A 21,829-nucleotide genomic window follows, 5' to 3' on the forward strand; every position below is an offset into this window, starting at 1 on the left:
ACTCTACTCTCTCTCCCTTTCCTCCTCTCCCTCCTTCTCCACTCTATTTTTTTTTTTTTGTGTGGCACCAGGGATTGAACCTAAGGGTGCTCTGCCATTGAGACACATCTCCAGCCTTTTTTATTTTTTATTTTGATACAGAGTCTCCCTAAGTTGCTTCGGGCCTCGCTAAGTTGCGGAGGCTGGCCTTGAACTTGTGATCCTCCTACCTCAGCCTCTCAAATTGCTGGGATTACAGACATGTGTCACCACACCTGGTAAAGGGATGGCTCTTCATTGTCATGTTTTTGTCCTCATTTTGGGGGTTGAAGAACTTTATGAATGATGATAAAAGAAGACATTATTAATGTTTTATCAAAATCTAACTTTTATCAACCCTATCCAACGTTGAATGCATTTTACTAATGACTGAAATCCAAATCTGGGAAATGATGCAATGAAGTAACTTCTTACCCAATGCAGGATTATCCTTCCCATATTGGAAGTTCACTACTTTTCCAGGAATCATGACTCAATTTTCAATGGTTCTTTTTTTTTTTTTTCCCCTCCAGGGTTGGGGTTGGAACCAAGGACTCACACATGCCAGGGAAACTCTCTACCATTGAACCACATTCCCAGCCCATTTGATAATTCTTGTTGCCAGAGTATTCCTTCTTCTGTTCAACTAAAGATTGGCCTTCTCTAAGGTCCACAGTTAGTCTCAATCTTACCTTTTAGAATATTGCAGTCCCTCATTCACATAGTTTCTTCAAATATTTGGAGAACTACCATGAGAAAGAGGGAACACATTGCTTTAGTCAATACAGTTAGGACCAATAGGTAATATTACAGAAGGACAAATGAAGATACCCCTGTAGTTACTTCTACCATGTTTTCTACCTCACAGCCTCCTAATAATGAAAGCAATAATAATAGCAGGCATTTAGTGAATGCTTATTCTGTGTGAGGTCCTCAGTATTATAAGCATCTTAGATTATATGAGGTCATTCAATGCTTACAACCACTCTAGTAAATTAAACTTTTTTCTTTTTATTCTGTGTGTGTGTTGCTGGAAATCGAACCGCGGGCCTATGCTCGCTAGGCAAGTGCTCTACCACTGAGCAACCAGCCCAGAAGTGCACTTTCATTAGGCCTATTTTACAGATGAAAAACTAAGGCACGGAGGAGTAAAGGAGCTTGTCCTTGGTCAAGATGGGACTTACAATATGATTCCAGATCTTACACTTTTAACCGCTAGAATTTACACACAATTTAACAACTGGACAGCTTCTCCACCTCACTTTTCTACTCATTGCTCTCAAATATGTCAGAACTGCATGTAGAACTAATATGGGTTGACAAGTCCAAAGTGGGGGAGATCATCCATGCCCTCAATTTGGACACTGTATTGCTATTAGTGCAACCCAAGGTCACATTTAATGAGATGCAGCAATTCCATATCCTGGGTTGCATTTAACTCAAATAACTCAGTTTTTTTTCCCCCCTCAATCAGGCCAACCTTTTCTAGCATTATTTTTTTCCAGTACTGGGGATTGAACCCAGGAATGCTCTATCACTGAGTTACATACACAACTCTTTTTATTTATTTTTTAAAAAAATTTTAGACAGGGCTGGGATGTAGCTCAGTGGCAAAGCGTCTGCCTTGCATTCGCAAAGCCCTGGGTTCGACCCCCAGTTCCAAAAAAGACAAAAAAAAAGAACCCCACCAAAAAAAAAATAAGATTAAAAAAAACAAAACAAAACAAAAAAATTTTAGACAGGTCTCACTAAATTACCCAGGCTGATCTTGAACTTAGAATCTTCTTCCTTCAACCTCCTGAATAGCTAGGGTTGTGGGTGTAGGCACCATGCCCATCTGCAATTTTTGAATACGAGAGGCAGGTTTGGTGTGTGTGTATACACACACACACACACACACACACGTCAAATCTTTTGCTACGATTTTGTGAAAAAGGTGGATTTGCATGTGGACATAGAATATAATTGGATGGGTATGAGTGAGATTGTGGACAATTGTTCCTTACTTTCAAAATTATTTCATTCGTGGTTGTCACGATATTATTATATAAGAAATTAAAAATGGTAAAGAAAAAAATGGACTTTTTAGTTTTGGTCCCTCCTTCAGCATGTTCAAAGCTTTTTGATTCTTGAATCCATCCCTCTAGCACAGGAGTTTCCCTTTTTGTGTCATGTGCAAATAGAAAGGTTGCCATATCTTCTTCCAAGATGCTGGTGTCTCAGGTGGACAGTCACAGAAGGTGGAGACAGGGCAAACAGCTCCATGTAATTTCACATAGAGGTTTGTGTACTGAGTGCATGCAGTGCTCAGTAGTAATAAGTGAGTGGTTGAGAATGACACAGTTGGAACCCATTGCCAACCCAGGGCTGGTTCTGAGGTGCTGGTTATAGATCCTGGTTGGAGCATTTCAATAGATATTTACTCAGAACATGACTCATGCTGGGCACTCTGCTAGGTTCTGGGGACATAATGATGCATAAGAAATGGCACTTTTCCTCAATTACTCAAGTTGGTGGCCTGGCTTTGTCTGTGAGTTACCTCTATGAACAGAGAACCTTCATCATGCAGGCGTTAGTAAACAGATCCAGAGGAAGAGCTTTTGCTTGGAGGATATCATTATGGAAAAGAGTGACAATTTATTTCCAGGAGCACATTTCACTATATCTTATGTCTGAAACTTTATTTTGTGGGGGCCAAGATCTTGCTAAGTTCATCAGGTTGACCTCAAACTCTCAATCCTGCAGCCTCAATCTCTTGAGTAGCTGGGATTATGGGCATGCACCACTAAGCTTGAATCCCATACCTAAATCTTCTCATTGAAATTCCACCTTCTTCCAAGATCTCTCTCTCTTGTCTTATTTAAAGGAGAAATACTAAAGGGTGCAGGTGAGGGGCACTACATCTTACAGTTTCCTTATGGAAAAACCTCAAGTAATTCTAGGACCTCATAGCCCAGACTGATTTCTCTGGCTTGATGCTTGGAGTTCTGGATTCTCTGGCCATTCTTTCTTAACTGGGATTATTTCTTTCTCTGCTATATTTCAGATATACCAATCTCTGTGCTGTCACGGGGCCTCCATGCTTTCCCCACTTGCCTTTGCTCAGGTTGCTCCCCTTCTTTGTCATGTCCTCTGTGTCAGTTAGTTTTCTGTTACCATAGTAAAATACCTGAGACAATCGACTTATAAAGAGAAAGGTTTATTTTGGCCCCAAGTTTCGGAGGTTCCACTTTATGGTTGGTTGGCCCCTTTGCTTTGGGCCTATGGTAAGGCAGAACACCATGGTGGGAGTGCATGGTGGAACAACACCACTCACCTGATGACAGGGCAGCAGAAGACAAGGAGAAAGAAACCACAGTCCCACAATATCTTCAAGGACTTCCAGTGACCTAAAAACCTCCCACTAGTCCTCATCTCTTAGAGCTTCTACACCTCACATAGTCCCACATTGGAAACAAAGCCTTTAACACACGGGCCGTTGGTTTGCAGGGGCAGTCAACATTCAAACTCTCTCTACCAGCAACCCTCTGCCTCCCTTTCTCCAGCCAAGTCCTCCTACCCCAGTCTTCCAAGGTCCCACTTAAATTCTACTTCCCCATAAAAATTCTCTTAATGGCTTCAATTCCCACCAACTTCATTTCTCTATGGAGAGAGAAAGAGACAATTGTCTCTATCGTGCAGTTTAGCACAGCTTCTATTTTTTTTAAAAGAGATTCCTTTATTTTTTTTAAATGGGCCTTTATTTTGATCATTTATTTATATGCGGTGCTGAGAGTCGAACCCAGTGCCTCACACATGTCAGGCAAGGGCTCTACTGCTGAACCACAGCCCAGCCCCGACAGCTTCTATTTTTATAATTTATGTTTTGGTACAGGGGATCTAACCCACGGATACCTTACCACTGAGCATCTTTACCTTTACCACTTTACCTTTTGTCCTTTTAAATTTTCTTTTACTTTGAGACAGGGTGTCACTAAGTTGCTGAAGGGTCTAAGTTGCTGAGGCTGACCTTGAATGTGTAATCATCCTCTTCAACCTCCCAACCCACTGGGATTATAGGCTTGTGCCACTGCATCCATCCTAGCTCAACTTTTTTTTTTTTAAAGAGAGAGAGAGAGAGAATCTTTTTTTTAGATGGTCACAACATAATGCCTTTATTTTTTTTAATGTGGTGCTGAGAATCGAATCCGCAGGTCCCGCCTGTGCTAGGTGAGTGCTCTACCGCTGAGCCACAATCCCAGCCCCAAGCACAACTCTTTAATAGTGATGTCTGGTCTGGTATTGTTTCAGATGGATAATCTTATTTCCCCAGTGATGTGACAGCAATGTTTTTCTAGTAGGACCTATAGATTTTATTCCTAGCAAGTGTAGATCATGGAGCAGATACCTATTAACCCGTACTTTTTTTTTAATTATTGTTTTTTTTTTTTAAGAGAGAGAGAGAGAGAGAGAGAGAGAATTTTAATTTTTTAGTTTTCGGCCGACACAACATCTTTGTTTGTATGTGGTGCTGAGGATCGAACCCGGGCCGCACACATGCCAGGCGAGTGCGCTACTGCTTGAGCCACATCCCCAGCCTTTTAATTATTGTTTTATCCCAAGAAGAGAATTAAAAGTAGTCAGGGTTTTGATTTTTCCATATTGTTCCCATAATTCTTTGCCATGCACATTTGCCTTCCCACCCACCTGGACTCTTCATTTTACCTGAAAGTTCCTCCTGCCACCAAGCTTTCATTTTCCCACCATAAATACCAGGATCATAACAGGATCAGTTTCGTCGTTTGTTTGCTCTGTGCAGCATTCCCTGTCTAGGTTGTGTGATTTTGAGGGACCCCTCAGCTCTGTCCCCCTGGATAGGATCTTTAATCAGTTGAGAAGCTCCAGTAATGACTATTGCCTTGGACAGCTTGGGGTACTCAACAGCTCTGAACCCTCTTTTCTCTGGGATTTCTTTAGGGCAAGGAGAGAAACTCAAAAGAAATCGAGGCACCGAGCACCCAGAGGAGGGTATGATCCAGTTTCTCTGTTTTGGTTAGCTCTTAAAACCATAATCCTTTTGCACCAGGAGTCCTTTGCCAGAAAACTTTACCACTCAGCGCTGTAGGAGAGTTGCCAGCTCCAGATTTGCTCTTGAGCAGATCCACCTCTGGGTCAACCCCATCCCCTCTTGCTCTCACCCCAGCAGAATCTCATACAGTCTATAAAGATGTTTTCTTTTATTGGCAGGTGAAGTCTGGAGCAGGACCCTGAAGCTCTCTGTCCTCCATGCTGCTCACTAGAAAAGGGGCTCTGAACTGTAAGTAACTTTGATTGGCATTTTCCATGCTGACTCAATAAGGTTATGGGTTCAAGACCAGCCCTGGACCTGATCTTTAACAGCCACGCATTGTGCAAGAGAAACACTCAACAATGAGCTAGTCAGAATGTAAAATACAGTGGAGTTCTAATTAGATTATGTCTGAATGTGACAAAGAAGCCCTGTAATATGACATGCTATTTAATTAGACTGTATTGATTGGGCATTAAGGTGGACTTGATGTGTTACGTGTGTCATGAGAGCTGGGGAAGGAAGCTCTTGAGTTTTTTGTAAGGCCAAGCCAGACCTCAGCCACTACTGCCTATAGGCTGAGTTTGCAGGGTCAGCAAAAGGAGGAAGAGGTAACATCAGTCTCCAAACTGGACCAAGTTCATAACCCAGACTTGCTTTTGCATCTGGTTATTTCTGGGGAGGTGTGAAGGAGGATAAAGGAAATAATACTGAGCATTTCCCTTTCATCTTCCAATAAGAGCTCCACTGCAGACAGGCTTATGGGTCCCCCCCACTTGGCAAGAATTTGCTCACCTGTAGGGCCTGGCCACTTTCCAGCCTTCTTAGTGGAGTCCTTTTTGGTAACCCAGCTAGAAGTGATTTTTCCTCTTCTGACATTCTGCAGCATTCACCATTGCTCACTCCTCTGGACAGCACTTTACTGTGTTCTCTCCAGCAAGGCTGTGAGCTCTAAGATGGTGAAGTCTGGAATCCCACTTTGTGTGCACACTGCACCCTCAACCTGGTTGCCACTTGGTGACCATCAGTTGTGTGGCTGGGTTGTCCAGGGCAGGCATGGCTCTTCCACCCTGCTTCCAGGACTACCTGCGACTAAGCTGCTGCTGCTGCTGTGACTTTGATAGTACATTGGCTTCCAACCAGTCCATGGAATTATAAATGATTAACCGTTATCAGCGCACATCTTCACCTCTGTGTAAAAATAGATTGACTGTAATGAGTATTTGAATAAATCATAAGAATGGCCGCCCTGTGATCGGCTAACATCCTGCCGATGACTGCCTGGTGAGTGAGCAGGGCGCCGGCCTCCCGCCTAATGGCCTGCAATTCAGTGCTGGTCGCCTCTGTGATTGACGGGCCTGGGCTCCCAAGGCACCTCCTCTGCAGCCCAGGCTCTGGAGTGGTCGGCTCCCCAGGCCGAGGGGGTAGGGAAGGGTGCCTCCCTCCATCCTGTTCCAGGAAAGCCTGCCTAGAGATGGAGCTGGAGGTGGGTGGGGGAGCCAGAGTAGGAGATAATGACCTTTGTGAGAATCGATGTCTCCTCGCACCGGAGGTTAGAGGGACCTCATAAGTCAAGTCAAGTATGAGGAGCAAGCTGAGCGTGAACCTTTATGGGAGCTGAGAGTGGGGGGAGGGGGATTGGTCTGCACCTTCCCTCCCTGTCTTGGAGGGCAGCTGAGCACCTCAGCACTGGGTCACCCACACCCAGAGAAAGCTCCTTCACAGGGACACTCTTGGACCTGCAGTGAGGAACCAGGAAAAGCAGGTTTCTTCAGAGCTCTGAAATGGGGAGGATTCAAATGATTTTTCAGGCAGTAACTTGCCAAAGCCACATGGGTGTTGAGGATGCTGCCTTTTGGAGGGGGAGTAAGAAGGGGAGAGGAGGCGGGCACAGAGCTACGGGCACCAGGTGAGGAGGACGTGTTTCAAAGTCTGTAGATTTAGAGAAGACCAGTGAGGGCTGGGTTTGATTGGGAAACAGCAAACATTCCAATTTAATTCCAGTACTGTCACAGTTACTAGGCTGCGTAACAAACCATCCCCAAATACACAGTAGCTGCAAGACGTTTATTCCGTGAGCAGGGAATGTTAGATGGGGACTGGTCACCTCCAGCTCATTTCTGTTGCACCAGGCCTCAGATTTCAGCTGGGGCAACTCAAAAGCTGGGTGCTGGAAGCATCCAAACACTCATTCACTCATCATTGTCATTCTGAGCTTTGATGCCAGCCATTGGCTAAGGCCTTAGCTAGCCAGACCCATGTGACCTTTCCCTGTGGCCTGGGCTTCCTGACATTATGGTTGCCTGATTCCCAAGAGAAGCCTCCTGAGAAAGAGCAGAAGCCAGGCAGAAACTCTTTTGCCTTTTATGACCTACTCCCTGAAGTCAAGCAGCACCACCCACATTGCATCCTCTCAAATCCTCTGGTGGGGATAGGTGCAAGGGTCATCTAGGTTTAAGAGAAGGAACAGGGCTGGGGTGGGGGCTCAGTGGCTGAGAGCTTGCATAGAGCACAGTGAGGCACTGGGTTTGATCCTCAGCACCACATAAAAAATAAATAAATAAAATACAGTTATTATGTCTATCTACAACTAAAAATATATATATAAAAGAGAAGGTACATAAACCCTTTATCGTCACTACCACCTCTCAAAGGAGCATCAACATCATGCTGAATAGGGCAAGAGGGATAGGAGATATATATATTTGTTCCTCCATATCTGCAGGAAATTGGTTCCAGCACCCCCTGTTGATACCAAAATCTGGGGATGCTCAAGTCCTTTTATAAAATGGTGGGTGTAGTATTTGTATATAACCCATGCACATCTTCCTGAATAACTTTAAATCATCTCTAGATTACTTCTAAAACCTAATGCAATGTAAATGCTAGTAAATAGTTGTTAGGCTGTATTGTATAGGGCACAGCGACAAGGAATAAAACTGTCTATGTTCAGTATAGTGGCAATTTCCCCCCAAATATTTTCAATTCATGGTTGGTTGAATCCCTGGATATGGAATCCATGGATACTGAGGACCAATTACGTGTTGCAGCCATCTTTGGAAACTAGAGTCTACTACAACTAGTATTTGTCAAATATCTGCTAGCAGTCTGGTACAACTTGCCTTATCTATTTCCCAGTAAAAGTGAAAAGGACTTCCTGGGAAGTGATGTGCTCCCTCTTGCATGATGATGGGTAAGCTGGGCATGATGGCAAATGCCTATAATTTTAGCTACTCAGGTGGCTGATGTAGGATAGCAAGTTTGAGGACAGCATAGGCAATTTAGGAAGACCATGTCTTAAAATAAAAAACAAAGTAGATTGGGGATGTAGCCTAACATGCACAATCTCCAGCACCACAAAAGGAGGTGGGGATTGCTTTAGATAAATCAAATTCCCCTTTGACTCTGCACGTCTGAGTTTAAAGGGCCTCTCAAAGTCAAGCTAGGCTTTCAGGGTTGGGGATGTGGTGAGGCTAGGAGGTCCTTCAATGGGTAGAAACCTCTATCTGCCAGTCTATCACAGCGAGAGCATATCTGGTTTGCAACCCACAGCTTGAAGAGTCAGGTCTGGAGGGGTCTTAGACCTGTGACCCAGGACTCCACAAACCTTGACACTTGGTTTGCATCCACACTCCCCCCATCTCTATCGCCATGGCTTTCCAAGCTGGGGTGGGTTTCAACCACAGATCAGGGTTTAAAAGGCTATAAGGGGCTCATTGGAAAAGGGAAATTCTTTGGTTTCCCTTGCTTCCTGGCCCCTCAAGCCTTCTGTTTTTCTTCCTTTCCCTCTACCACACCCTCTGACCTGGGGAGACTGTGTCTTTAAGGAACCAAGCTCCCTTTCTTTGTCCATGCTTCTGAAGCAGATGCAGCTATATTTTGGAGGAGAATCTGAGTGCTGTGGCTGCCTTGTTTTGACTTAAGGAGATGTAAACAAAACCAAAGAGGTCAAAGAGTGGAAACAGAACCAGTCCATCTTCCCAGGAGGCTGAGATCTGAGAATGGCTAATGCCAGAGGGAAGGGGCAGGAAAGAGAGGGGTAAGGGGACTTGGATTAGACAAAAAGTCACTGGGGTTTGGAAGGAGAGTTTTGGTTCTTCTACATCAGGTCAATGTTAACATTAGGAGGCAGCACTTCTAGGCACTTACTACATAAAAAGCTGGATGCTAAGCTCTTGGGCTGTGTTTTTTCATTGGACCCTAATTTATGGGTTCCTGTTATTATCTCTGTATTGCACAAATGAAGAGAAGCCTCAGAGAACAAGAGAAGTACCCTAGGAAACAACAGTGAGTTTGTAACAGAGTTGAAATCCAACTTAGAACTCTGTTCTCAAGACTTGTAGCCCTCATTATTTTTTCAGTGCACACTGTATGCATTGATTGAAATGTCATACTGAATTTCATTAATATGTATAATTAATGTTAATAAAAAATAAAAATAACTAAATTCTAAAAAACAGATTTTTAAAAAAGGAGCTTCAGTTTACTCTTCTGTCAAATGGGGATGTCTGCTGGGAGTGGTGGCGCATGCTTGTGATTCCAGCAGTTCAGGAGGATGAGGCAGGAAGATCGCAAATTCAAAGCCAGCCTCAGCAACTTAGCAAAGCCCTAAACAACTTAGTAAGACCCTGTCTTATAATGGGGATGTGGCTCAGGGGTTAAGGACCCTGAGTTCAATCCCCAGTGCAAAAAAAAAAAAGAAAAGAAAAATGTATGTCTGATGGTATCATCCTCAATGGCTGAGATTCTGGGAACTTGCTTAGAAACATCTAAAGTAGGCCCTCTTTATGGAAATGAAATTATGGAATCATTTCCTGTTCTTTCCCGTTTCATGAAACTTAGGTCAGGAAACTAATGTTTAATTTGGGCAGGTGAAGGAAACAGATAAAAACATGAAGGTCATTTCAATTTTCAAAGGCTCCAGCTTTGGGGGGAAATGTTGGGTATGATGTCCAAAGCTTGGGTTTGAATCCCAGTCTCATGACTTAACACCTTTGTGATTTTGAGCATTTTACTTTGGTCTCCAGATTCCTCATCTCTAGAAAAGAGATGAGATTGTATACATATTTTAGGACTGCTGTGGGGACTCAATGAAACCCAGCATGTGAATCATTCTTGGCACATAGTAGGTACTTAATAATGGTTGAACCATTCACCCAGGAAATAAATAAACAATGGAATTAGAAAGAAAGATTATTTCTTTTAATTGCTTTTGACAGAAATGGTCAAGAATGTTGCCTTTAACTGTACTCTCCATAAAAGTTCACTCATAAACTATTGATATTTTAATAATACGCATTAGCATCTTGCCCTTTGACAAATGAATATTGAATGAGCAATAAAGAGGCAAAAGAATAGCCAGGTGCACTGGTTTGGAGGAGCTGGAGTTTTAGGTAGTTGTCCAAGGAAATACCAACTTTTCCAGAGGTCTTGAGACTCACCCCTCTCCCTAGTCAATCCTAGAAACAGCTCTTAAAAGGAACTCAGAATCCAGTCAGCCTGGCCTAGTCTAAGCAGGATTTTTCCTTTTTTCCTTTAGCTTGGCTAAAGGGTACTTGGAAGTGGAGAAAACAGGTCATTAAGGAGTAGAGGTTTAAACCCCCATGTGCAATACATTGGACCTCCCATCATTTTTGTTGAAAGGTACAGGTTTTGCCTTTACGTACTCTCCCCCACTCTGAAAATTTAAAGTCTACAGACAGTTGGACAATATGCCCACAGAAATGAGGCAAGACTCTAGGAAAAAACAGAGCAGTTACACCCCCTCTTTCGCCTTGCACCACTAGTTCTTATTGGGAGGCTGTGCTTTGCAGGGATATGCTCAGGTTTCTAAGATAGAATTCCCTGCCTATTCTAGCATCTACCTCAGCTCTTCCGCCACAGCCTCCAATGTCTCATAGCCTCTGTCTGGGCTGGGAGTCCTTGAGTGTACAGAGAGCGGTGACAGGGGCTCTTCGTGGGTCCAGCTTAATTGGTGTGATTTAATGGTGTTTCTGGCGGATTCAGATTTATACGGCTTTCTGAGCTGCAAATCTGCTTTCTAAATGTAGAATTTTTTGTGGAGTGGTAAAAAATAATGGCTGTTCTGTGATTCCTGCCTCCCGAGCTAGGAGATTGCAATTTACATTATGCAAATAGACATTATGCAATCAAGGCACTTTAGCGGGAATCTGGCAGCGAAGAGGCCGCTGATGAGATGCCGAGGTCTGCAGCCTTAACTGGAGGGGCCCCGGAAGAGTGGAGATGAAGTGGGGAGGAGGTGGGCCAGGCAGGGGAGGAGGCCAAGAGTCTGTTCCCCTGGCCCAAGGAGGCAGAGTGGAGCCTGCCTGGAGATGAACCCATCCTGGGAGCTGCCAAAGCGACTCTCTCAATTAATGGCTTTGTTTAATCATACCCCCTGTCCAGAAGAGTATTGTCTTACGGATAATTTCGTTTGCCTAACGAGATTTTGCTAATTAAATCTCCTTTCAGTTGGTGTGACTATGCCTGCAGGAGAGGGGGCTATTTGGAGCCTTCTCCATAAACCTTTCTGGAGAGGGGCTTGGAAGAAGGGTGGGGGGAGGGGAGAGAAGAGACAGAAAAGGAGGAGAAGCTCTCCTGCTGTGAACCACTTTGAGCAGGGTTTGGAAAAGACAGGGTGCTAGCCACCCAACCTACTCACTTTTCCCCTGTCCGTTGAAACACAGAGGGTTGGTCACAAATCTTTGTCCAGTGAAAGGGATTTCCCTCTTTTCTCTTCCTCCTTGGCTCCTGGAATTTCCATCAATTTTCTAAGTGCTTTCAAATCCTCAGAGAGAGCTATGAGGCTTGGAAGGAGATTGCAAAGGGTTTCCAAGCACTATTTCCAGCAGCTCTGGCTGTGGGGGGTTAGTGGTACTGGTGGGACCCTTACCCTTGCCTTCAAAGTTAGCCAGCCAGTCTGGCTCTTCAGAGAGGAAAAATTGCTCTGAAATTGGTCATTTCTCCAGGGGTAATTAATTGCACAAATCCAAGAGGAAACTCAGATTTATTTGTTATCAGAGCTAGCCAAAGAGCCCCCTACATGCAGAGGAGCCCAGCTCCGTGCCTGCAACAGCTGGAGCTAAATTAACACTGTGTAAGTAGTAGTCTCCCCTTATCCACTACTTTGTTTTTTGTGGTTTCAGTTACTCATAGTCAACCATAGTCCAAAAATGCTAAATGGAAAATTCTAGAAATAAACAATTCCTAAGTTTCAAATAACTTACTATAGTATATGGAAATATACTGTAATTAAAGTTATAATTGTTCTATTTTATTATTAGTTATTATTAGATTATTATAATCTCTTACTGTGCCTATTTTAAATTAAACTTTATACTAGGCATGTATGTATAGGAAAAAAACATTTTATATATTGTGTTTGGTACTGTTTGAGGCTTTAGGCATCCACTTGGAATCTATTTCCTGCAGATAAGGAAGGACTACTTTATGTGACTGTATCACTTCCATGCTGGAATACCCGTGTCTCTGTACTATTGACAGGCTGAAAGTCAATTGCCTTGGCCCACTTGACCATGGGCTGCATAGTTCAACTCTGATCCTTTTTTCCAGTGTCTCTACTGCTCTTCCACTGCTTGCTGCGCCTTCCTCCCTGTCCACTCGGACACAGAAGCACACTCCTGCACCTGAGACTCAAGCAGGCTGGATTATGCAATTTCCCCTGTGAACTCCGTATACTTTGTGTCTGTGTGTGTCTGGTACTGGGGATTAAATTAAGGGCTGATCTACCTCTGAGCTACATCCCCAGCCTTCTGTATACTTTTATGCCTTTGCATGTGCTTCTTCTCTGCCTAGAATATCCTTGATCTGGGTAGACCCTGCTCCTCCTGTCATATCTCCTCTCTGGCTGTCTCCTTCGGGTGTTCCTGCTTTTCCCACCCTGCACTGCTGTCTGTACTTCTTTCTGCTGTAGACCATCAAAGGACTTCAAACGGATATCCAAGTCAAGGACTGAATCTCAATCTTTTCTTAATCCCACTATCCAGAATCATGGCTGGCTGTATCAGGTACTGTAGGTACATGCAAGGGTTAAGTGAAAGGATGGATGGATGAGCCCAGGAGAAAAGAGTGTAGTAACGGAGAGATGCTCTCTAATGAGGTCCCCAGCTTGGGATGGATAATGGTGGAGGTTCAGGAACTGAATCCTATTGAGGTCATGCAGGGTCACCTGCCTTTCCGTCACGTTTACTTCCCAGTTGGAAAGATGCTTTGTCCGTCCCCTTCTGTATGCTGGCCTTGCTATGCCAATATCTCATTTCACACATGTTCACGTGGACCCTATGAGGTGAGGTGGGTATTATTTTAGCAGAAGAAACTGAGAGTCATCAGTCTTCATCAGAGGGTGAAGCATTGTTGGTCTGGTCTGTGACTGGGCCCATGGGGTCCTCGAGGATCTACCCAGGTGAAAGCTCCTGTTTCCCCTTCCCCATCTACCCACCCGCCCCTTTACTCGTCCATTCTGGCTGGATCACCAGCCACCCTGGAAGGTGGACTCCTTTATTCACCATGACTTCAGGACCCACCCATGAGCTGGGCTGCCTATGTGTGCCTGTGGGTGTGTGCTGGGGCCAGAGGGAAGCATAGGACTCAGGGGTGGCCTCCAGCTGCTCATACTGGGTTATTCAGACAGTTGATGGCAGCGAGATGTCAGGAATGGAGGAGAGTCTGAGTTCTACGCTGGGAAGGGGGCAGCCCAGGAGAAATGGCTCAGATCTTCATGTGGCTTTGTGTCTTTCACGAGATTTAGTGCTCCACTTGTCATCTTTTGGTCCAGGGTTGTCTGTCTCTGGCTGCTCTGCATCTGGGCTTAGGATCATCCCAATATCCCAAACATGCTTTGCTCTAAGTCTGTGTTTCTAGGTATACCACAGATGCTCATACTCATGAAATGCACCACCAAAAGGCTGAATGATGTGTACTTTGGTGTCAGACAGGCTGGGTTCGAGCCCTGGTTCTGTTGTGTACTCAGCAGAGATGTTGGGATTTAATTTTCTCATATTGAAAGCAAGAATAATCATACTCCCTGTTTCATCTTTCTGGAAGGGTTGTGGTGGAGGATTATAAGAGATATGTGAAAGTGTTTTATAAACTATAAAGCACTGCACAAGTATAAGAGGTTATTATTATAATGGTTATTACACTTGAAGTGATCATTGTGTTTGAAAATTAGGGATTCTGTTTTCAGGAATATAAAATCATCCAGGCCTGATCTGAACTCTGAGACTTACAGAGCAATCATTATAGGAGCTGATTCTAGATTTGCCCGACTATGGAAACTTGCAGGGACGGGAGCCTCGGCCCAGAGAGCCCTGCCCTCTCCTCTTCCCTGCTTGACTGTCACTGGGGTGGGAGAAGTGGCTCATCTTCATTTATGCCACCTGTCCCTCTCTTGAGTGGACATGGGACCATGTGAGTAGTCTCTCCTGAGTCTCATTCATTGCTTGGGCTTCCAAGCAGCATTATCTTTGCATATGCTGTTCCCTCTGCCAGGAGTACTTTTCCCCCTTTCTCTACTGGTCTTGGCATGACCTCTCATGCCAAGCTGCTGCCCTGTCTCCAGGCTCCCAGGTTGCCAAGTTACCTTCCTCCAGGAACTGATCACAGCTAAATGCCTGCGACTATTAATTCCTGCCTCCCTCACCACAGTGTGTACTGCTAGGGCAGGTACTAGGGACTTTGGTCCCATACAGGTGGGTGACTGGCCTCAGCTAGCCAAGCAGAGGTCTCTAGGTTGTACCTCTGTCCTGTGGCTGGGGAGCAGCTGTGAGTTGCTGACCCCTAGAGGTGAGCAGCTGCCCACCTGAGGAGGCAGATGCTGCCTACCCCATCCCTGGCCCTCCAGATTCTACCTCTCCGGGGTGGGCCCCAGCTGGTAGAAGATCTGCTGGAAGCCCACCCAGGGGCCTACCTTCCTTGCCTTCCCCTTTGGTTTCGGGCATCATGTCTCCTGCCTACTCTCAGCCTCCCCTCTCCCCTCCCACTCCCAGCCCCAGGCAGCCTCAGCAAAGTGCCAGGGGGCTGGGAGGCTTTTCATTACCGAATGCACTGAACCTATTTGTGAGTGTTTTGCAAAGTGTTTAATCCAAGGTGTTCCCTCAATTAAATTAGTGCAAACATCTGTGTCCCACATCCACCTCCATTTGCATTCTGTGCCATTTATTACAGCGGGAAATTGGAAGGCACCTTAGGAATACTTAGGACCGAATTAGGCTAGGTTGGAGTGGGTGTCTGGGGGAGGGTGGGGTGCCTGTGGGGTTGGCCCACAAGGCAGTTCCACCTCTAGACTGAGACTCGCGAGGAGCCACTTTCTGATGTAGGAGACCGTGAGGATAAGTGGGGGACAGTGTCTGGGCTCAGGACCACCTGGTCTTATGGGAGACATTGGGTAAGGTTTTTCATCAATGCCCCTGATTCCCACCTGGGGCCAAGTGCCTGCAGAGGCAGGAGGAATTCACTGTCATTGTTTTATAACTTTAAACCCAATTTAAAAAGCCAAAAGTGTATCACACTCAAATGACCTACCTGAATCTCTCCCTGGGGGAGCCCTTGTCTGCTGGAAGGTGGGATCTTTCCATCAGGAAACTGTTCAGCCTTGGTGACTGGCTGAGCAGGGGTGGCAGCTTTTCATCCTTATGTAGTTTCCGTGACTGTCAAGTACTTTAGGAGTCCTACTATTGTACTAACTTTGGAGGGATGGATTAAAAATAGTTTGTGTGTGTGACATACATTGTGAGCGGAATATGTGCTGTAACTCTTCCACCAGCCCTCTGAAACAGGACAGGATTAATCAAGGAGCTGGGGCTCAGAAAAGCAAAGCCATGTGTTTATGGGCCCACAGCTAGAAAGTGGAGCAGGTGGTATTTGGACCCAGGTATGCATGACTCCAAAGACTTGTGCTTTCTATTGCCCTGGGGATGTCTCTCTCTCTCCAATGACACATTTGGGATTGGCTTTGAATCAGGACCCTTGCTGCCTCACCAGAAACCCTGACCTCCATCCCTAGCTGGATTGTGTAGAGCCTGCCTTCTCTTAGTATGGCTTAGCCTAGATCCTGGCAGCTGTGATGGCCAGGCTCAGCCTGCAGCCAACGCAGCAGAGGGGAGAAAACAAAAACAAAACTCTGGCTTTTGAGGACTGGGGCAGGGAAAAAAGGAAAAGAAGTTTGGGAAATGAAGAAGAGGTTCATGGGTTGCTGAAGGTACTTTGGAGGTCACTGCATTTCTCAATCCAAGTACCCAATAGGGAAACTGCAACTTGGAAGAGGTGGTGACTTAGAGTGCCCATCAGTGGAGGCCAAACTAGAGCCTGGGTCTCCTAGCTCCTGGAAGGGGCACAATATCGGAGCCTGGATGGTCTCAGAGGGTTACTAGAGTGGCTGTTGCTTTTCGAGGTTGGAGCAGGGAACTGGGGTGGGAAGGGGAATGTCAGGTTGCTATGGACTCACTGACTAAGGATCCTTCTGATCTTCCCTTAACACAGAACCTTCAAGGTCCTAGAGGGCAGCTTCCATCTCCAGGCTTGACTCCTGAGCCCCCATACTCTGGGGGCAGGGTCCCCATCAGTCCCTGGGATTTCATCTACAGATATCTAGAAGGGTTCACAGGACCCAGGTTGGGCACTTCCTGTTGGCACATGTGCCACCTTCCCCAGTTTTTCGTGCATCTGGAGGAAGAGTCAGAGGAAGAACAATGAATTCAAACTCAAATCCCCTCTCTCTGACTTCCCCCTTTCAACAGATATGACCCTGTCTTAGCCTTAGTATTCCCATCTGTTAAAGAGTGATAATAATCTCATCTCAGAATTGTTGAGAAGTTAAAAGAAATGATAGGCATGCTTGGGTTAGGGATGCAGGACATCCATATGAATTCTCCTGTTTTTTTTTTTTTTTTCATGCTTCTGTCCCCCTTCCCCTCTTAGAATGTGGCTTTGATCCAGGGTACTGGGGGTGAGGGTGGGCCACCCCTGTTTCAGATCTCCTTTCTCTCTTTCCTCTCCTCTCCTTCTCTCTCTCATTAAAAGATTTTAAAAATGCATCTCAGCATGTGGCACTGCCAAGGGCTTTCTAGGAAGGAACTGCTTATCCCAGGCTTTACTTCTACAATCAAAATGCATTTATTAAGCACTGACTGTATGTAGTACCCACTGCTTGGCCCAATGGGGTCAGCCTGAGAGTCACCACCCACCTGCTCTGCCCTGCCCCAGGGCCTCTTCTCTCCTCCGGGGACCATGATACTTCCTGCTTTCTTTGGAATTGCCAGATCCCAGGACCATCTGCCTTACCTAACAAGATTTTGGGCTTCTGCACCCTTTTGTGCCTCTCCACTTACACCCATGAGAATCTCTCTACCTAGAATGCTTTCCCTACCCCATTTAGCTGGTTAGAACTCAGTGTCCAGGTGATGAGAAGGTCTGGGCCACGGTTTACCTTCCTTGAGTGTCCAGTGCACACTGGGTATCCTGTGAGTATGTCTTTACTAGTGATGCTTTAGCTGCAGGAACGGGTTCTAGAGGCAAAAACACAAAATGCTTAGAGCCTGCAAGGGTCTGGCGTCATCTCTTCTGTCCCTCCTGCAGAGAAGGCACATCACGCTCTGTCCCTCCCCAGCAGTGGAGAGCTTGCTCAGTTATTAGAATGCCTTCCTCTCTCATTAGCCTTTGGCACTCAATAAATGCTTGCTTTGTTGAATGACTTCAGCAGCCTCCTTCACCACTGGCATGTTTGGCTGTCAGAAGAGCAGCCTTGGTCTCTAGTTTCCTAGGTACTCATTTTAAGAGCCCTTCTCTGCCTCTTTTGTCTGCTATTCTATTAAGTAAGTGCTCGCTCTCTCCTGCCCAGCCTCAGCATATGGGACCTTCAGAGGGAGGCAGGACAGGCACAGGAGAGTGACTCTTAATGTATTGCCCCCTGTATCTTTGCCAAGGACATTTCCTTTTCCTGAAGTCTTTCTGCATGGCCAAATCTTGCCCATCCTCACTACCTCCCATGATACCTCCTCTGTAAAGTCCTCCTAGATCCTTTGGGAGAAAGCAGTTTCTCCCTCCCACAGCTCCTGGCTTGAACCTCCTGGCTGTAACTACTGTCACCTGTATCCCAGGCCTCGTCCTTCCCACCGAATTGGGTTGGTTCAGGGTCCATGGCTTCTGTTGCCCTTGCTCCACCTTGTGTGGCACCTGACACATTCTGATGGATGATACACATATGCTGAATTAACAGGAGGGCTACTCCCAGTTTATTTGAGAGGGAGGCATTTGGCTTTCTCTCCCATCTTCAGCTTTGAGTTTTCTGTCCCCAGATTCTAGGACCTAGAGGCACATTTGTCACCAGTTGCTGGAAACTGGATGCTGTGGCCAGCAGAAGGAAAACAGGTGTTAAATTCACTTGAATACTAAGCAGACTGGAATTACTTCTTCATGCAGGCCTGTCAGGTCCCAGGATACTAGTACTGTGCATGCAAGTCTCCAAAAACCCAGTAAGCAAAAAGGGCCATTGGAATAAGAAAATAATTCAACATTATTTATTTGTGTTTTAAAAAAAATCTCATTCTATCCAGACTTCTATTTTTGAATGTGTTCTGTAAGACACATCATATTTAGCATATCTAATAATATGTGTATATGTGCATCCATGTCCATTATATATATATTTGTGTTTATATATATATATATATTTGTGTTTATCTTGAGGGTGTTTTAAAATTTGTTACTGATAGAGTTGTAAAAACTGCTGAGAATCATGGACTTAGGTCACTGGGCTACCCTGTAAGTGGTGGGACTAGTATATATTTGCTAAGTGTTGCTGAAAAATGCCTCCGAGAATGGCCTCACCTGGTGTCTAAAGCTTCACAACCTGAATCTTATTAGATAGCAGATTCCTTAAGAAAAGAAACTTTGGGATCTACTCCCCTGTGAATCTTTGGTGCCTGGCATTTAGCAGGCACTCACAGATAAGTGTGGTTGGAATGATACAATTTGAATTAAGACTAGCAGAGAATCTTCTAAAATTTTAAAATTTGATTTTGGTTGAATCCTCCATTGTTTACTTCCAAACACTATACTTGATGAGTTTACTAGAGAACCATCATGTAGCAAATGTTAAGTTTGTGCCTGCTATGTACCAGGTTCTAGCAAGGTTCTAGGGTGACAAATTCAAGGTCCCTGATCTCAGGTTACTTACATTCTTTTTTTTTTCCCAAAAAAAACAAACAAGAAATTTTCCTAATGCAAATTTTTAAACAGAAAAAAAAAAATCAAAACCAAAAACAAAACAAACAGCATATCATGAACTGCATGTGTGCACTACCTAGCTTCAGCAACTCTCAGCATTCCCCTACTCAATGAGGTCATTTGGAAATGAATCCCAGGTCTCATATCATTTCCTCTGCAAATGCTGCAGCACTCACAGCCTTTTAGGAAGCTACAGACCTCTCAGCAAATGCAGTTATGTTGTAGGGACTATGCTAGATCCCAATGGGCCTGGCCAGGACCCAGAGCAAGCCAGGAGGGTCAGCACTCTCTGGAGAAAGAAGAGATGGATCAGGAATGACTTTTATCAATGGTGCTTAGGCTGGGTTTCTGAGCTTAACTTCTAGGCTCCTGTGTTGAAATTTCAGAACCAAAGCGGGAACCCATCAGATAAGGAGTGAACATGAGAGGAAGACAGACTGACAGAATAAGCCGGGTTCGTGCCAAGACGAGAAAACTGAGGCCCAGAAAGCAGGGGCCTCTTGCCCACGGTTGCACTTCCTAAGCTTGGCAGTGGCAAACCAGGCTTGGACCTAGGCTCCTCCCCCTCCCTCCTCTGGCATATGGGAGAACCCCAGCTGTGCTAGGCTGGGCCTGCCTTTTTCATACATCCAGATTTCTGTGGCCAAGAATAGCACACCCTGAGCCCCTAATAGGCTCTGGGCTGTGGGCACCCCCTTCACCTTCCAGCAGCTTCCAGGAGGGGGCTGGCAGCCTGCAGCCCCCCAAATCATGGTCGGTGGCATGTGACTTCTTCTTTCTTCCTGTACGAGTTGAGCACTTGCCACCCTGCTGTCTGTTTTTCCTTGCTAAGGTTCAGTTCTAATTATGTTGATTTTCTTCATCCCACCCCCTCCTGGAAGCTTATTAGGTTGAATATTTTTATTTATTATCATTTCGCCCAACTCCTGCCAGCATTTCCAATTACTCTCCCCGCTTCCTTGTAATTGTCTTTCTGTAATGGCTCTGAAACAATTGCGCTAAATGAGGTGTCTCCTGCAAGATGAGAGTCTCACTTCATTAAAGGCTAATGTATTCTCAGCTCCAGCTCTGTGGGGCTAGCTTGGAAGGAAGACATTTAAACAGCTTCTTTTATTTTATAGGGAGCAACTTTTCAGCGACGAAGATGTCTGTGGGGTATATGTGTATGTGTGTGTGATGCCTGGATTTTAATTTAAAGAAAAGTTTATGAAATAGTAGAAGTCCCCTTATTGACAAGACTCTGTTCTCAGGTAGTTGGTATTTATGCAGATGAGGTGCAAGGGAGCTGGATGGAAAGGGGCAGCTCTCAATGCACATGCCTGCCCCCTGCCTTTTTGACAGTCCCCCCCACTCTCCCTTCTTCTCTTGCTCTGTGCCTGCTGGATGAAACCTCAAACCTCTTCATGCCTCTATCCTGTCTCTACCACCTGCGTTATGTGTTTAAATTCCACCGTGGGAGATGCTCTCCTGTTATGTATTATTTTGTATGAATCAAGTCTTTTTGGGTTTATGTGTCTTGACTCATTCATTCATTTGCTTGTTGTTTCTTAACTTTGTCCTTTTGTCATTCATTCAGCACATGCCTATTGCCCACTGTATTCAGGCACTATTCAGGCTGGGGAGATGCCCTTTTGGAGAAGTAGAGCTAATTCTCAGTCAGACACCTCTGCTGCAATACATTAAGTGCTGTCTGTAATCAGGCACAGGCAGACACGGTGAGCAGCCAGCGGGCACTTCAGAAAACCTCATGGGACCAAAGAAGGCTCCTGGAGGCAGGGTGGTCTGGGCTGATACCTGGAGGCTGTGGACTTAGCCAAGTGTTGAGGGAGTGGGTGAAAGAACACCAGGCAGAGGGAACTTCATGAATCAAGTCCTGGTAGCCAGAGATAGCTTGGCAGGTGAGGGGCAATGCAAAATCGTCCATCTGGCAGGTGCATCATGTGGGACAAAGGTTGTGTGAGAGGTGGGACTGGAGATTGTGGAGGGTCTTGAAGGCCATGATCCCAAGGGACCACTGGTGGGACATCAAAGAGTTCTAAGCAGTGGATTGATTTGGCCAGATTTGCATTTCAGAAAGATCATTTCTGTTTCAGTATGTATAATGGATTGGAAGAAGGGGGAAAAAAAAGAGGACAGGAGTCCTTGAGGGAACTATTGCAAGACAGAATGATGACCTGAAGTCAGTGACTATGGAGATAGGGAGAAATGTAAAAATTTGTGAGATGCCCAGATGGAGAAATGACAAGCTTGGAATGGGGAGTGGGAAGGAGAGGGGACATGGAGGTGAGATCTAGGTTTCTGGCAATTGGGTAAATTTGTAGGAGGGTCCTGGAAACTAGGACAAGGTGTGATTCAATGAGAGGTGCAGCCCTCCACAGGACATGAGACCACCAGGCTCAAATCCCAGGCAGATGCTGGCACCTTGACCACTGTCACCAATAACCACTAAGGACCCACATCACATTCACCAGCAGAGCCTGTGGGTATCAGCTCACTCTTTCAAGTGGTCATAGATAGTTG

The 21,829-nt window shown here is 45.3% G+C and overlaps 1 protein-coding gene across 17 annotated transcripts in view; it reads left to right on the forward strand.

Annotated features, from left to right (window-relative positions):
- The window catches only part of Pknox2 (PBX/knotted 1 homeobox 2), a 265,198-nt gene that overhangs the window by 66,428 nt on the left and 176,941 nt on the right, over positions 1 to 21,829 (forward strand). For 15 of the 17 annotated variants that reach the window (XM_048796085.1, XM_048796083.1, XM_048796084.1 and 12 more), the window contains exon 2: positions 5,245 to 5,314. The gene's annotated coding sequence lies outside the window, so the exon portion shown is untranslated. Of the gene's footprint in view, positions 1 to 5,006; positions 5,026 to 5,244; positions 5,315 to 21,829 lie in introns of those variants that run through there. The other 2 variants (XM_048796079.1, XM_048796089.1) reach the window with 1 other exon arrangement.

The sequence above is a fragment of the Marmota marmota genome, unplaced genomic scaffold (assembly GCF_001458135.2).
Source record: "Marmota marmota marmota unplaced genomic scaffold, marMar, whole genome shotgun sequence".
NCBI lineage: Eukaryota > Metazoa > Chordata > Mammalia > Rodentia > Sciuridae > Marmota > Marmota marmota.